The sequence below is a fragment of the Bubalus bubalis genome, chromosome X (genome assembly GCF_019923935.1).
Source record: "Bubalus bubalis isolate 160015118507 breed Murrah chromosome X, NDDB_SH_1, whole genome shotgun sequence".
In the NCBI taxonomy this organism is placed as follows: domain Eukaryota; kingdom Metazoa; phylum Chordata; class Mammalia; order Artiodactyla; family Bovidae; genus Bubalus; species Bubalus bubalis.
In genome coordinates this window covers 133,737,590-133,743,013 of record NC_059181.1, presented here as the reverse complement: position 1 = coordinate 133,743,013, position 5,424 = coordinate 133,737,590, and the positions used below count along the sequence as shown (strand labels likewise).

At 37.8% G+C, this 5,424-nt stretch overlaps 1 non-coding gene across 1 annotated transcript; it reads right to left on the bottom strand.

The window, feature by feature from the left end:
• Positions 1 to 2,981: 2,981 nt before the first annotated feature.
• On the bottom strand, positions 2,982 to 3,053 carry TRNAQ-UUG. The gene has a single exon. It is a non-coding gene; the product is annotated as a tRNA-Gln (tRNA).
• Positions 3,054 to 5,424: the final 2,371 nt, after the last annotated feature.

The following is a 5,424-nucleotide window of genomic DNA, read 5'->3' as shown; positions in this document are numbered from 1 at the left end:
AATATTAGGACTCAGCTCCCAGAGCATGTGCTTTAGTCAACTAAGTCAACTATTACCAATCTTGAATATTGAAGTGAATGTCCTTACCAATGTAATAAGGAAAGGAAAAGACATAATATTAAGTAACTGGAAAGGAAGAAATAAAATTCTCATGCCCTCTGCTAACAATAAATATGTGGTAAATGCAAACTAATCCATAAATCAATCATTGGAAGCATACTTATAGTTTCTGCATATAACTCAATTTTTAAAAATCAGTTCTATATAAAACAACAAAACAAAATCTTTTTATAGAGATATTAGAGAGATGATTATCATTGTAGAGATTATCATTAATGATTTATCATTACATGAAAAAGTATCAAATATCTTGGGGGAAAGAAACATTGAAGATTGTGGAAGACTTCTATGCAGCAATCCATAAAATGTTATGAAGATAAATCAAAGAAAACCTAAGTATATAGAGGGATATTCTTTGCTCATAAATTGGAAGATGCAATATTTCAAAGATGCTAGTTCTTCCTGTATTGATCTATAGATTCAATGTATTTTCAAAGAAAATCTCAATTAGGAAGATTGTGGAAATCAACATTTTCTAAAATTCAAATAGATATGTAAAAGACCAAGAACAGCCAAAGACCAATCAAAAAAGAAAATCAAGTTTGAAGAATTTGCACTACAATATAATGAGATTTACTAAAAGCTGCATCAATTACAATTTTGTAGTATTGTTGCAAGGAGAGACAAACAGGCCAATGGAACAGAGTGGAGCCTAAAACTAGACCTGAATATATATGAACAATTGATTTATGACAAAACTGATATTACTGATAAAGGGAAATCTTTTAAACAAATGTGTGTGCATGCATGCTCAGTAGCTCAGTCGTGTCTGACTCTTGCAACCCCATGAAGTTCAACCTGCCAGGATCCTCTGCCCAAAGAATTTTCCAGGCAAGAATACTGGAGCCAGTTGCCATTTCCTACTCCAGGGGATCATCCCTAACCCAGGGATCAAACCCATCTTGCATCTTGCATCTCCTGCACTTGTAGGCAGATTTTTTTTTACCACTGTGCCATCAGAGAAGCCCTTTAAACAAATGGTGCTGTGTTAATAAGATATTCATATGGAAAAAAGTGCAATTTGACATCCAAACCTCAAACTACAGACAAAACTCAATACCAAATGGATTGTATATCTAAATGTGAAAGACAAACAAGAAACTTCTAGAAGATAACAGGAGAAAATATCTTCAGGTATTGAGATAAGGTAATATTTTCAATTCATACATACATACACACAAGAATATACATAAAAAGAACAATCCTTTGGTGCACAAACATTTACAATTTATACATAGTCAAATGTTATTTTTTGTTTTATTGCCTATTCCTTTGGTGGCAGATCCAAGAAATCATTGCCAAATCCAATGTCATAAAGCTTTCCCCTGTAGTCTTCTAAGACGGTTACAGTTTGAGCACTAATGTCTCTCCTTTTCAGTATGCTATCTAGGTTGGTCATAACTTTTCTTCCAAGGAGTAAGCGTCTTTTAATTTCATGGCTGCAGTCACCATCTGCAGTGATTTTGGAGCCCCAAAAAATAAAGTCTGACACTGTTTCCACTGTTTCCCCATCTATTTCCCATGAAGTGATGGGACCGGATGCCATGATCTTCGTTTGCTGAATGTTGTGCTTTAAGCCAAATTTTTCACTCTCCACTTTCACTTTCATCAAGAGGCTTTTGAGTTCCTCTTCACTTTCTGCCATTAAGGGTGGTGTCATCTGCATATCTGAGGTTATTGATTTTTCTCCCGGAAATCTTGATTCCAGCTTGTGCTTCTTCCAGCCCAGCGCTTCTCATGATGTACTCTGCATAGAAGGTAAATAAGCAGGGTGACAATATACAGCCTTGACGTACTCCTTTTCCTATTTGGAACCAGTCTGTTGTTCCATGTCCAGTTCTAACTGTTGCTTCCTGACCTGCATACAAATTTCTCAATACTCATCCATTAAAAAGAATTCATTTGAATCAGTTCTAATGAGGTGGATGAAACCGGAGTCTATTATACAGAGTGAAGTAAGCCAGAAAGAAAAGCATTAATACAGTATACTAACTCATATATATGGAATTTATAAAGATAGTAATGATTACCCTATATGTGAGACAGCGAAAGAGACACAGATATATAGAACAGTCTTTTTGACTCTCTGGGAGAGGGCAGGGGTGGGATGATTTGGGAGAATGGTATTGAAACATGTATATTAGCATATGTGAAATGGATCTCCAGTCCAGGTCCGATGCATGGGACAGGGTGCTCAGGGCTGTTGCACTGGGGTGAACCAGAGGGATGGGATGGGGAGGGAAGTGTCAGGGGGGGTCAGGATGGGGAACACATGTACCACCGTGGCTGATTCATGGCAATGTATGGCAAAATCACTACAATATTGTAAAGTTATTAGCCTCCAATTAAAATGAATAAATTAAAAAAAATTTTTTTTGCTAGAACATAAACTCTACTGTATAGCATTTGTAGCTCAGGTGGCACAGTGGTAAAGAATCCACTTGCCAAGGCAGGAGACAAGGGTTCACAGGTTCAGTCCCAGATGAATCTTTGAGACTCATGTGAAAGGCTTGCCAAAGAGTAGGACAAACACTTGTACTCTGAACTGACTTTATAGCTACTATCCACTAAAGTCAAGACAGACAGAACATTAATTTCAACCTAACTGGATTGACTCTTTCCTAAAACAAGCAAAAAACCAACATCATACAAAAGATTTTAATATAGCCTATATTCTCACAACATAATTTTTAAAATGCTCAAGATGCAATCTAAAATTATTCAATATACAAAGAACCAGGAAAATGTAACCAATTCTCAAGGTAAAATATGGATGCCAATCCCAAGATAACTAAGATATTGGAATTACCAAAGACTTTATTTAATTTTTGGCTGTGCCATGCAGCTTGAAAGATCTTAGTTTCCCTGACCAGGGATTGAACTTGGACCCCAGCAGTCAAAGCACTGAGTCCTAACCATTGGACCACCAGGGAATTTTGAGAATGACCAAAAACTTTAAAACAGCTGCTCTAGTCATCTTTCAGGAAATTGATATGATGCTCTTAAAATAATTACAAAAAGTTTTCAGCAAACATGTAGAAATTATTTTTAAAAAGAGAACTGAAGGTAAATATTGGAGCTGACAAATACAATATCAAGAGATAATGGCAAAACCAATACAATATTGTAAAGTAATTAGCCTCTAATTAAAATAAATAAATTTAAATTTTTAAAAAAAGAAAGATAATGGGTTAAAGGATAAATAAACAGAGACTCAGGGACTGCAAGGTAATAATAAAACACTGGATACTTGTTTCTAAAGTAGGTAAGAAGAAGGTTAATACAGAAAAAACATTTGAAGAAAAAAAGGCAGACAATAACCCAAATCTGAGATTTTCCTATTGTCTGCATTCTACTTTCCTTCAGGATTATTTTTGAAGTTTCCTATCAGAAAAATACACTTCTTCTCTGCCTAGTAGACAATTTTTTACTTATTATGTACACTGAAGTGAAAGTGAAGATTGTTCAGTTGCATCTTACTCTTTGCGACCCCTTGGACAGTTCATGGAATTCTCCAGGCCAGAATACTGGAGTGGGTAGCCTTTACATTCTCCAGGGCATCTTCCCAACCTGGGGATTGAACCCAGATCTCCCGTATTGCAGGCTGATTCTTTACCAGCTGAGCCACAAGGGAAGACCATGTACACTAACCTCATTTTTACAATTATTTATATTTAAACAAACAAACAAAAAAACTAAATTGGAAGTTTCCTGTTTATATTTCAGAAATGAAAAATGTGGAACTTTTGGAAAAGGCCTTAGAGACACAGACTTAGGTGAGTCCATAATAATTTCAAACTTTCTCTAAAGTTATGTTTAGTTCTTCTTCTACTTCTATCTCTATTTTTCACATCACTGAATATGCCAGCAAATTTGGAAAACTCAGCAGTGGCCACAGGACTGGAAAAGGTCAGTTTTCATTCCAATCCCAAGGAAAGGCAATGCCAAAGAATGCTCAAACTACCACACAATTGCACTCATCTCACACGCTAGTAAAGTAAAGCTCAAAAATCTCCAAGCCAGGCTTCAGCAATATGTGAACCATGAACTTCCTGATGTTCAAGCTGGTTTTAGAAAAGGCAGAGGAACCAGAGATCAAATTGCCAACATCTGCTGGATCATGGAAAAAGCAAGAGAGTTCCAGAAAAACATCTATTTCTGCTTTATTGACTAGGCCAAAGCCTTTGACTGTGTGGATCACAATCAACTGTGGAAAATTCTGAAAGAAATGGGAATACCAGACCACCTGACCTGCCTCTTGAGAAATCTGCATGCAGGTCAAGAAGCAACATTTAGAACTGGACATGGAACAACAGACTGGTTCCAAATAGGAAAAGGAGTACATCAAGGCTGTATATTGTCACCCTGCTTATTTAACTTATATGCAGAGTACATCATGAGAAACGCTGGACTAGAAGAAACACAAGCTGGAATCAAGATTTCCGGGAGAAAAATCAATAACCTCAGATATGCAGATGACACCACCCTTATGGCAGAAGGTGAAGAGGAACTAAAAACCTCTTGATGAAAGTGAAAGTGGAGAGTGAAAAAGTTGGCTTAAAGCTCAACATTCAGAAAACGAAGATCATGGCATCTGGTCCCATCACTTCATGGGAAATAGATGGGGAAACAGTGGAAACAGTGTCAGACTGTATTTTTTTGGGCTCCAAAATCACTGCAGATGGTGACTGCAGCCATGAAATTAAAAGACGCTTACACCTTGGAAGGAAAGTTATGTCCAACCTAGATAGCATATTCAAAAGCAGAGACATTACTTTGCCAACAAAGGTCTGTCTAGTCAAGGCTATGGTTTTTCCTGTGGTCATTTATGGATGTGAGAGTTGGACTGTGAAGAAGGTCGAGCGCCAAAGAATTGATGCTTTTGAACTGTGGTGTTGGAGAAGACTCCTGAGAGTCCCTTGGACTGCAAGGAGATCCAACCAGTCCATTCTGAAGGAGATTAGCCTTGGTATTTCTTTGGAAGGAATGATGCTAAAGCTGAAACTCCAGTACTTTGGCCACCTCATGTGAAGAGTTGACTCATTGGAAAAGATTCTGATGCTGGGAGGAATTGGGGGCAGGGGGATAAGGGGACGACAGAGGATGAGATGGCTGGATGGCATCACTCACTCGTGGACGTGAGTCTGGGTGAACTCCAGGAGTTGGTGATGGACAGGGAGGCCTGGCATGCTGCGATTCATGGGGTCACAAAGAGTCGGACACGACTGAGCAACTGAACTGAACTGTCAGGGCATTAACACACATAACTTGATTTGGAGTGTACACATGTCTGAGCAATAAGAT